Below are 12,186 nucleotides of genomic sequence, written 5' to 3'. Positions count from 1 at the left end.
CCAGGGACAGGGCTGGGTTTATCAGGGTGCTCTTCCAGCAGCAGGATCTGCGGAGCTGGGGCTGCTCTGTGGTGCTTTGCTGTGGATTCTCTGATGTCTGGTGCTGTGGTTGTGGGCAGGCTGCTGCCTCTCCCTTCATGTAGGGGGAGAATTGAAGAGCAGAAGTCAGTGTTTGTACACCCACCTGGTTCTCCTCAGCTCTGCAAGCACCAGTTTGGGGTTGGAGGTAGCCAGCAGGTTCAAGAGTCCATGGGAGGAGGGGAGTGGACAACCAGCACATTCATAACCTGTTTCCATAAGGAACAGAGAGAAAAACAGCTCCTGGGCTCATCTTTCCCTCATCTCTCCATCTCCCAAACCCATCTGGCAGCCCCATGGGGCTCAGCAACACTGCCCTGGGCTGGGGACCAGCACATTCCTTGATGGGTGGCTCCGTGGTGAGCTGAGGTTTCCTGGGAGAGCCCTGGGTCTGATAACAGTAACTGCCATTAGGTGTCACAAGAGCATCAGGTCTTTGCTCTTCCTGGGGAGATGGGCAGTGGCATGGGACAGGGGGGTGGGTGATGAGGTGGCCTTTGGGGTGGCACCTGAGGCAGCAGAGACGAGCTCCGGCTGCTGGGAGGAGACCCTGTGATGCCACTGTCATCTCTGGAGGCCACCACCCTTCTGTGCCCCGCTGCTGCCCAGCTGTCCCGGTCACCTCCTGCCTGTCCTGCCCTGGCACTGGGGACAGGCAGGAGGTTCCTGCTGTCCCACACTTGGCCCTTCAATAACCCCCTGCCTTTTACTGCACGAAAGCAAAAGCAGCGGCTGCCCTTGAGACCTGACCGGCGCTGGTGCAGCTCCTCCCTGCAGCCAGCGTCCTCCCAGTGCCCCAAGCTGAGACACCTCCAAACCCATCACCATTCCTCCCCATTTCCAGCCATGGAGGTTGCAAGGGCACAGCCAGGCGGGCTCTGGGTGCTCCTCTATGGAGGGATGCTCCGTGGATTGATCCCTCCTGGGATTCCCGCTCCATTCTTGCCCCTTGGGCCACCTCCCGCAGTCCCAGGCTCAGAAAATCCTGCAGGAATTTTCAGTTCTTCCCCAAAACACCATTTTCCTCTTTTTTTTTGCAACACAACCTGAAACAAAGCGGCATCTGGGGCTCAGCGCCTCGACAAGGTGCCCCTGGGAAAAGCTTTTCTCTCCTCTCCAGCGCTCGGTACGAAGCTGTGGTGAGCTGATAAAGCCGAAAACACCGGCTTCCTTGGGGGAAGGAGTGGAACTGGAGCTGCCTCAGGAAGCATCTCTCCCCCTTCCCTCCCTCCAGCCTCCAGAGGGGATGGAGGTGGCCGAGTGGGAGAGCCCGGAGTGCTGGGCTGGGATAGCTTCCCGGCCCCGGGTGACCTCCCAGCATCACGTCATCCCTCCCCACTCGGAGAGGCTGAGTTCATGTCTGGCCTCCCCAGGGCTGGGGACTGTTCCTGGCCTGCCTGCCCTAACCCGTGCCCAGATGCCAGGGTGATGGCCACCTCCAGCATCTCAGCTGGGTTCATACCCCAGGTGGGCCTGGGTATCTCTGGCAGGTAATAGGGGTGTCTCAGGGCACTGGATCACCCCTGGCTCACCCCAAAACCAGGGTGCAGCACTCACAGCCTCCAGTCCCCGTCCTGGCCGGCTGGGCTGAGGGGCTGGTGGCGTGGGGATGCTTTCCCCATGACTCACGGCATTCCTTGCAGGCTGGAGGACACCGACATTCCTCACTGCCCCTGCCCTCTGCCTGAACTCCACTGGCAAAGCCAACTTTCCCCTTGCAGATGCTGGAGGTCCTCGGCCCCATCACTGTGCCAGGCAGGCGGAGGCAGCGGGGTGCCCCTGGGCTCCCACGCAGGTGTGTGTGCTGGCAAAGTGGCCTCTACAGAACCTGTGGGTTTCCTCTTGCTCTGCAGAGCCCCAGAGGAGAATGGGCTCCCTCCAAAAACCCCAGTGCAGCCCTGCCCCCCTCAAGCCCTTCGGTGCCTCAGTTTCCTTATGCTGGGTCAAAGGGAAGCAGATCCAATGCTATGCATAGAGGCAAGAGCCTCAGTGCATGGCATTGCTTCTCCCCACCAGCTCTTCTTGGGAACACTCCAGTTGCTGCTTAGATTTCCCCCTCCAAATAAAACATTTCACTTTCTGTTTTCAACTTGAGCCCTTTGAATCCGCCCCAGGGGACCCTCGGGGTGCTTCCTGCAGCACAACGCTGTGTTTTGCTGCATCCCACCAGCCCCAGCCATCCCGTCTTGCTGCTATTCAGGTTGCAAGTCATCAGTCTTGGGTCTGTTCTCTCCACTGCCATAGGCACCCCTTCCCTACCGGGACCGGGGCAGATGAGTGCAGATCCGGCAGCCCCACAGCACATGCAGCGCCCATCCTGGCTGCGTCCCGCCCGCTGCCCAGTGCTCAGCACGCAGGAATGCTGTGAGTTTGCAGAGTGGTTTCAGCGAGACGTTATCTAATGGAGGAGGAGGAGGAGGGTGGGTTAAGCCAAACCCACAGCACCGGCGTTCAATTAAACCCGGCGAGTTTACAGCTTCTCCTGACACAGTGAACAGGCGCCCCGAGAGGCCGGTGGGATCCTGACCAGGCGTTTTCCTCCATACCCTGGCAGGGGAAGTGAGCAGCATCCCATGGGCTGTCCTGTGGCAGTGAGAAACCCCGTGGGCTTTGCTGTATTTACCATCAAAGTGCAGGGAAACACAGAGCTTATAACAGTCTTCCAGTGCCTAAAGGGCCTGTAGGGACAGGCCAAGGGGAATGGCTTTAACCTGCCCGAGGGGAGACTGAGATGAGCTCTTAGGCAGAAGCTCTTCCCTGTGAGGGTGCTGAGGTGCTGGCACAGGGTGCCCAGAGAAGCTGTGGCTGCCCCATCCCTGGCAGTGTTCAAGGCCAGGTTGGACACAGGGGCTTGGAGCAAGCTGCTCTATGGAAGGGGTCCCTGCCCGTGGCAGGGGTTGGAGCTGGAGGAGCTTTAAGCTCCCTTCCAACCTAAAGCAGTCTGGCATTCTGGGATTCTATGAAATGCTGGCAATGCTGCGTTGGGTGCTGCACCCTGGAGCCATTCCACATCAGGCACCCGGGCTGTAGGGACGGAAGGGATCGGGAGAGAGATGGAGACCTGGGAGAAGAAATACCCCACCAGCATCCACTGGGCTGGAGAGATGCGAACATCATCAGGGCTTCAGGTACTGCAGCAGCACCCTGGGATGGAGGGTGCTGTGGTGCAATGGCTGTGTGGTGCTCGATACCCGTAGCCCTAGTACCAGGCTCAGCCCTCCCTGGCTGCCTGATGGTCTCCTCCCAGCAGCTCCCCTGCATGGGCCTGCATCAGTCCTGCACACCCAGAGCCACAGTTTCCTCTGGAGCAGGGAAGGGTGCAGGTTTTCCGGGTGTGGTGGGAGAAGGGTGAGCCGGGTGAGCCAGAGGAGCCAAGAGTGGATCTCGCAACTGGGGCCGACTGGGTGAGAGGTGCATCCACATGCGTGCCAGGATGTGCCTGGCATCCACTGCCAGTAGCCTGGGTGCCACCCTTGCCTGAGGTGGGGACACAGCAGCACCCCCTTGCCCCATAGAAAGGGGTCCAGTGGGACCAGATCAGAGCATCCTGCCGCCCTGAGCCCAGCACTCCCAGGCACCTAAAGCTCCCTGAGCCCTTTTGGCCACCGTGGAGGAGGCCTGGGCACTATGCTGGTCCCTGACTATGGGAGATGAGGCTGTGGTACCTCCCAGCCCTGCCGTGCCACAGCAGCGCCCACACCCCGGATGCAGGCACCTGGCCAGTAAGGTGACGAAGGAGCCCGACGAGGGTGCTGGGGTGACGTCCCAGCCCCGCCGCTGACGTCTGATGAAGAGAAAAGCCCTCCCTAGAGCAAATAAGCATCCGCGCTGTGCAAACCCGGCTCAGCGGGTGTCTCTGGGCAGGTATCTGGGTCCCATCTGGCTGCTGTTTACCTGCCCACTGGAATCCACCCTGCAAACTTCCTCCTTGCATGGCCCAGATAAGGCAAAGGAGCCGTGCTCAGCCCTGCACCGGCTTTGTAGGGATGAGCCCAGCATCCTGGTGCTGCTGCTGACCCTGAGCTGGGTGTCTCAGGGGTATGGCAATCCCATGGCGATGCCTTGTTCCCCACACAGGGCAGTGCTGCAGGCAACAGAGTGGATCCAAACGGAGTTTCAGGGAATCTGAGCACCCAGCCCCTGCCAGGTTCACAGCCCCAGGGCTGAACCCTGATAAAAACAGCCTGGCTCTGAGCAGCCCCAGGAGCTGCAACCAGAATGCAGGAGCTGGGATGCTGGTGCCTGTCCAGCAGGGTTAGGGTAGAACACTGGGGCTGTTCAGCCTGGAGAAGGGCAGCTGGGTGGAGACCTCAGAGAAGTTCCCAGTATCTGAAGGGGACCTACAAGGATGCTGGGGAGGGACTCTTCATCAGGGACTGCAGCGATAGGACAAGGGGTGATGGGTTCAGACTGAAACAGGGGAAGTTCGGGTTGGATCTAAGGCAGAAGCTCTTCCCTGTGAGGGTGCTGAGGCACTGGCACAGGGTGCCCAGAGAAGCTGTGGCTGCCCCATCCCTGGCAGTGCTCAAGGGCAGGTTGGACACAGGGGCTTGGAGCAAGCTGCTCTATGGAAGGTGTCCCTGCCTGTGGCAGGGGTTGGAGCTGGATGAGCTTTAATGGTCCCTTCAACCCAACCCATTCTATGATTGTAGGACACAGCATCCCTGCCACTGCCTCAGTGTCACTCAGCTGGGCTTGCCTGTCCTGTCTGTCCCTCCCTGACCCGCAGCGGTGCCTTCTGCTGCATGCAGTGACCTGCCAACATGCAGGGATGGGATTGTGCTGGGTACGCACCCGGCCTTCACTGCCTGACCCAGGCAGGACCCTGCCTGCATCGCCCTGCCAGCAGCTTCAGGGGCAGCCGGGATTGCTCAGCCACCGGCACAGGGAGACTGAGAAGTCTCCGACCCGCTCCTATCCTGCACCTTGCTCTGAGGTCCCACATCCACTCTATAGGACAGGGGGGAGCAGTGGGCAATGCTCTAGTGGAAGGTGTCCCTGCCCATGGCAGGGGGTTGGAACTGGATGATCTTTAGGTCCTTTCCAACCCAAACCATTCCATGATTCCATGATTTCACCTCACAGTGCAATATATCCACACTCCTGCTCTTCTTGCAAGCAGCTGTGGCTTGCAGGGATGTATTTCCACCTCTACAAAGGTGGGGAAACTGAGGCAGGAGAAGCAGGTGCCCCCAGGCAGGAAGGGGAGTGACAGAGCGGGGAGTGAACCCGCGCTGTGAAAGCAGCCGGTTATCAGCGCGAGCGCGATGCTCGGAGCGAGCAGCTTCCAGGAAAGGAAGGAAGTGTGGGGTCACCCCGCGCCGCTGCCGCCCTTTTCCAGCAAGCAGCCCAGCCCTGCTGATAACGGGGCCGTGCCGCCGGCCGCCCGGCAGTGTGGGGCCTCCAGCCACACCTGCACCCGAAACAGGAGATTTCCCCCCGTTTCCTCACCCATGAGAGCTGGTTGTGAAGCTGGGGCTGATGCCACCCAGCTCTTGCATGGGGTGCAGAGCAGGATCACACATCCACAGTGCCCCATTTGCACCCCAGTGCTTCTCACTGGTGGGAACTGGGAGTCACTGAGGTTGCTCCTGGGCTGTGAAAGGTGCTCATGGATGTGGTGCTGCCCTGGCACAAGGCAGGAACCCCAGCGCAGGGTTGAACTGGGCTGTGGCAGGGCAAGGGGGTGATGGGGATCTGCTGCTCCTGCACACCTGGGTCCTCTCCCATCACTTCCCACTGGACACAGTTCCGGAGGCACCAGGCAGTCCCATCATCCTAGTGGGCCCTGCAGCAGCACCAGGGCAGGATCTGTGCCCCTGCCACCATCCTGCCATGTGAAGTGGCCCAGGAGGGAGCAGGGATTGGAGCCTGAAGCTTGCTCCACCCCGATACTGAGAATAATTACATGATTATGCGATTTGGAAGCAAAGTGCAGATTAATCTCTGATCTCGTTAGTCCATGTTTTACCATCTGCTTTGTACAGGCAGGAGAAGCCCTCACCCCCCTGTAAGAGGTGATAAAAGCCCCCAGGGAGAGCTGAAGTCCCACAGGGAAGCATGACCCGGGTGCATTAGGACATGCTTGCTTTAGGAAACGGGTGTGTGGGGACCCGAGCACGTCAGGACAAGCAGATGCTACCCAAGGCACCAGCTGTCACCCACAGTCCCGATTCCTGGAAGTGAGGCTGGATCCGGCTCGGCGGCTGCGATGGGACTCCTCCTTTGACCAACAAGGGTGACGACAGCCACAAGCAACGCACTTCCCGGGGCTGCTGGAAGGGAGATGCCAGGGTTCAGGTCATGGGGAGAGGTTTCTTATAGTCCAGGTGGGACAAAGAGATGGAGTGATCGCACTGAGGGCACGCAGGGGGTCTGTGGCAGCAGAGGGGATAGCCCCGCATCCCCTGGGCCCCTCAGGGGCTCCCCCCATCTCCTCCACTCAGGATTTTTTTGCTGAGCAGGCAGGGAGGGTGAGCTCTGCCTTTATTATGCTCTTGCCAAGGGACCTGTGCCTGCCCCGGCTGCAGAGTCAGGCCCAGCCTCTGCTCCAGAGCTGCTCCAGAGCTCTGCACCCGGCACAGGGAGAGCCTGGTCTACAGACTGCCCTCATGGGAATGGCACTGGGCTCCCACCAAGAGTTTTTCAGGCTGGGGGCAGCACCATGGCCCGGCTCCCTTGGGCACCCAGAGCTCCCTGGAGTGATGCTGGGTAGGAACTGGTACCCAGGAACCTCCATGTCCCCAGTGGGGCTGAGCCACCAGCACAGAGCCTGTGTCATGGGCATTGCAGGACGCAGGGGATGGTGTTTGGGGGTTCCAGTGTCCCTCTGAGCTGTGCAAAGGGACAAAGGGCAAACCTAATTGCCCATCAGCTATCCCGGGGTGACCATTGTGACCCATCCATGCCATCTCCCCACCGTCCATCCCACGCGGCAATTCGGCCTCCTCCAGTTTGGAGCCAGCGTCCGGCCACCCAGGAGCCTCCCCTTTTCCAGGCGCAGACAAAACCCTCTCCTGCGCTCCAGGGCCACGTGCTGGCTAAAGCCCGGGAAAAGATGAAAGGGATTTCCCGGCTGACCTCCTCACCCCGCACTATTTGCACCTCCTTTCCCGCACGCAGACAGACATTTTTCCCATGCTCAGGGGGTCAGCGCCCTCCCTGCACTCCCAGCCGGAGCAATGCCAGGAATGTACCTGGGGATAGGCAGGGGTCTGCAGGGCGGAGGGGGAAGAGGAGAGCTGGGCACCCTCAGCTCCTCCATCAGCCACCAAAATCATTTTCATAACCTTTAAAAGGTGCTTTTCTCATGCAAACACTGCAGAAGGAAAACCTGTTGCAGCGGGGCAGCCTGAGCCTTGGGTGTACATACAGCTTGTGTTCCCCAAGTGCTGCCAGCCCATGGTCATGGGGCCAGATCCTGAGCCCCTAGGCACAGTCAGGGGTCTCCCTTGGGTGCAGGGTCCTCCCTGGTATAGCCATAGGCAGCACTTGGGTTGATCCCATCCACATCTTCCTTGGCTTGCAAATCCTTTTTTTGCCCTTTCATCCCCTTTTTGGGGTGGAATAGGCCCATCTCCAGCCCCCCTCCTCCTGCCTCAGTTTTCCTGGGCTAAATCAGGGAGGACAGCCTGTCCCTAGCATACAGTCCCTGGAAGAGGAGCCCCGTTGCTGCAGCACGTGCTGGCATGGTCTGATCCTGCAGCATCCTTTGGACCAGTCTGGGTGCTGCACTTCCATGCTGTGACAGTCTCTTCCCAGCTGTCAGATCAGAGATGGAGGATAACAGGGAATAACACAGGAAAACAGCGTTTCCCTCCCCTCCTCCCCACCTTGACCTTGCATCACCCAAAAGAGCAATGAAGGGGAAATGAAAATGAACAGTTTTGGGACAAAACCTGGGCTTGGCTCAGGAGATGCTTGGGATGATGCCAGAGGGTGATGCCAGGTCTGGAGGCTGCTCCCATCACCCAGCAAGGTACAAAACCTGAGCCCAGGCTTAGTACTGAGCCCTGGCCCCCTCACAGAGCCCTGTGTTTCTGGCTGCCCCTTTCCCTGCCCTCTTGGGGAAGAGGATTTTCCTGCCTGTGCACAGGGATGATCCGGGCAGCTGCAGCTCAGGGGAATGGGAAGGATGGGAAACCTCTTGGGGCCACGGGAGGACAGAGCGGGGAAGCCAGGACACCCCGTGCATGCAGGAGACACCCCAGGACACACTGGCTGCTGGGACCTCGCTGCAGAGGGGATGTGGGGGGAAAGCTCAGGGGAGCAGGGGGCAATCGCCTCTGTGCTCATGGGGAAGGGACGTGGGTGACACATGGTGGGATCCCCACCTTCACCCCCATGAATCCCTCTTTGCCCTTTTGCTCTGCAAAGGGGTTTGCTTGTAAACAGCAGCCCCTGGGTAACACTTTAATCCCTCGCCTCTTGGCTATTATTCATCCCCAGCTAACCTAAAAGCCTCCCCCTTTTTCTCTGCGAGGCACCCCCAGAGCAGAGGAAATTCCTCAGCCCTGACGTGATGTGAAACACGAGCGGCTCGGCCCCAGCCGCCCCCTTCTCTGCCCCAACCTACCCGGGCCATTTCCCAACCCAGGTTTCCCTGTAGCATCCCAATCCAGCCCCCCCCCCCCCCCGCCTTCCCTCTCCTTTTTTTCCCCCAACCACCCTTTTCTGCTTTAGACATTGTAACCCGAGAGGCTGGAAATGCAGCTCCTTTCATCTTCCATTTCCCACATCCTGAGAGTCTGGGGAGAAGGAGCCCACCCAGATGAAGGAATCCCAAATATGTGGCTCCCTCCACCTCCCCATCCCCTCGGCCGCCCCCCGTGCAGCTCCATTCACAAAGCACATTAGCCATGCTGCCGCCTCCCCGCGCACCTCGCCCCAAAAGCCCGCGCTAAAAAAGCCAACATACAAAAAGAAGTTGAAATTAAGAAGAAGAAATCCTCAGGTCTGCTCGCCCCAGGGAGCAGGATGGGTCCCTGCACCTCCTGCCCTGCTCGCAGGTCCCATCGCCTTCCTAAACCAGCAGGGATTGGCACCCAAAGGCCAGGACTGGGTCATGGTTTAGGGGCTTTATCAAGTGCTCCAGCACATCAGTGAGGACCTTCCCCTTCCCTGTCCTTAGGTGACTCCAGCCCCAGGATGGGATATGGGGTTCCCAAGCTGTCACTGCTGCTCTGGGGGCTCAGATGGGTTAGGGGTGACCACAAGGACCCAGATGGGGAGGGGAATCAACACCTTGCAGCTGCCCTGGCCCCCAGCATCCATGATCTCAATCCATGGCTGGGGAGAGCACCAGCACCTCCTAGCACCCCAGGATCGGCTGCATGCTGCAGGTTGATGCCCACCACCCGCACCACGATGATGCTGAGGGATGAACACCCATTTTATTGCGCTTATAAAGCCACCACTGGGACACGAGGGCACCTTGTCACCTCCATAGAGGTGACTTCAAGCGGGTGACAGCACATTGGGGTGTCCCAACCGCAGCACCCAGGGCCTGGCTGAGGGCAGCGCCCGCTTCCTCGCCGGTGTGGCAGGGGCTTGCTCACCACATGTAGGTGGGAGCATCTTGGCTGAGGAAGCTTCACGCTTTCCCTGAGCACCAGCAGGTTCCTCACGCCCCACGCCCTGGCCCAGCCGGTTCTGCGGGCGCCCGAGCCCAGCGAGCCACGAGCAGACCCAGCCAAGGTCATGCAGTGACTCAAAGCTCATGCTTGGAAAACCACAGCCTTTCTGTGTCATGGCTTTAATAGCCCCACGGTCCTCCCCTCCCTCCTCCAGGGATGCTGTCCCATCTGGAGGGGGGTGCTCGTGTGGCTGATGTGGGGTTGTGCTCATGGCTTGGCATTGACCTTGCTGTTTTGTTTGCAGTTTTAACTCTCCACGAGCTGCAACTTTACCACCCCTCCACCCCAGGGACTCCTGGGCAGCGAATCTTCCCTCTCCACCCCCTGGGTGTGATACCCTGGCCCTCCCCATTTTCACCTCTTTGCTAATTGTGCTGGCGGGGAAGGCGAGGGGGAGGAAGTACAGAAAGTAAACTGGGAAAGCAACACAGCAGCTCCAAGGGCCCAGCACAGCAATCAAGCGATAAAGCAGTAATTAAGCCTGATTATCATGCAAGGCAGCCCCGGTTAGACTGGAATGCCACTGAAGAGCCCCAAAGCTGCCAGGATTGTTTGCAGGGCTGAGAACTGATCTTTTGATGTCTGCTGGAAGCTCCTTTCCTGCAGACCTGCCACCAGCTCCATGTGCCACCCGGGGGTCCTGCTTCTTCCCAGGCACGGTCCTGCACTTGGGTTTTAACTCCCTGCAAGACTTATGCCACCTCCTCTGAGCTGCAAACTGCTCCCTGGGGGTCAAGCCTTGGGTTTGACCCAAGGGTGGGAAGAGAGCCTGGATCAGGGATGCTGAAAGACCTGTTGTTCTGCTCAGACATCCATGTGTCCATGCAAGTGCTAAAAGACACAGGCTCCTCTTCTGCATCCATCTTTGGTGGCTTTCATCCTGGAGGAAGAGGGCTGGGAGAAGAGGTGATCCCTATGGACAAGGGCAAAGCAGGTAGCCAGCAGGATGGGGTTTGTTTCATGTTAGTTTGAATGCCTGACACATCCCAATGGCCTCACCCGGGTTGGGAGGGGAAAGGTGAGTACGTGGGATGGGCCTGGGGGGAAAAGATGGCTTCTAGCCCCGGATTGGGGTCATCTGGGTAACAGGGATGGGTTATTCTGGAGAGAGATGGATTTGGGTGGGAAATGGGGCCACATCCCATCTCTGCATGGCCAGGGCATGGAGAAATGTCTCCCCATCACCTCCAAGATGGGGGTTTTCCCTAACCTAGGAGGGATGCAACCCCTGGGCACGGGCAGGAAGAGTCCTGCTGACTCAGCCCCCCAAGGCAATGGGCAGGTTTCCGCACAAGGATGATCTGGCCCCAGCTCATCCAGGCTGCAAGACACGCTGCTCCCATCCACGCTAATGAGCAGGTTGGGGCAGAGTGAGGACAAGGCTACACCTCCCAAGGAGGTCAGGGGAAAGCAACCCCCAGGAAGGCCCAGCAGCTCCGGGTGAGCTTTGTTTGTCAATAAAGAGCTGGGTTTCCAGGGCAGCCCCATCCTTACCTTTCATCATCCTGGCAAAGAACTTGATAATGGGTTTGGGGCCAGATGCTAAGTCACCCCGTCCGTCCCATGGGTGAGCACTGACTGGCAGAACCAGTTGTCCCAAATATGCCTGGGTGCTGGGTGGGAATAAGGCAGGAGAAAGGCCCTGCCCGCCCCTCTCCTCCACCCTCAACTTGCATCACCCCAAATAACAACAATAACATACATAAAAATAAATAGGGGAAAATAAAAAAAAAGTTTAAAAAAAGGATGAAGGGTGCAGGGTCAGATTTTCCAAACTTTTCGCCAAAATCAAATGCCACCTTCTGAGTAAAAAACAATGTAGGTTTTTCAGGTTTTAGGTTTTTGGTTGTCTCAGCTCCTGAAAGAGGATGTGCTGCGTTCCTGGTAAATCTAAAGGAGGCAACAGCGGTGGCGAGCGCTTCCTGGCTGGTGTGCGAGCTGAGCCACAGCTCCAGGCACCACTTTGGGGGTTACTTTTTGGTTGTGTTTTATTCTTTATTTTTCTTTCAAGAAATACTAAAGGAGACAGGAGCTCACCAGCGTTTCCAGTAAATCCCATTCGATTTCAAGCAATTCATCCCACAAGTATGTGTGGGATGCTGGGAACTCCTCGGTTTCATTCGGGCGAGAGAGTCCAGATGGGCTTCGTCTGGAATAATTCAGCTCCCGGTGGCTGGAGCTCTTTGCTCTAAATGCTAATAGAGTGAGTAATCAGAGACCTCCATCCAGTAAATTATTTATCTTATCTCTGGAACTCGGGAAAGCATCTCAGCCAGCGACTTCTGCGGAGGAAAACAGGGAAAACCGCGTTGATAGACAAGAGTCCCAGCTGGCATCGGCACTTTTACTAGAAAAGGGAAAAGTTTAGACACTCGTTTGCCCGCGATGAAGTAACGGCGGCGCGGGGGGAGCGGGCGGGATGGGGGCCGGGAAAGGCCGGGCACCGCTGGCGAGCGGCGCGGCTGCAGGGAAA

The sequence above is a fragment of the Pezoporus occidentalis genome, unplaced genomic scaffold (assembly GCF_034315485.1).
Source record: "Pezoporus occidentalis ecotype Australia unplaced genomic scaffold, CSIRO_AGI_Poc_V1 ctg280, whole genome shotgun sequence".
NCBI classification, from domain to species: Eukaryota; Metazoa; Chordata; class Aves; order Psittaciformes; family Psittacidae; genus Pezoporus; species Pezoporus occidentalis.
Note: the sequence above shows the minus strand (reverse complement) of the source record.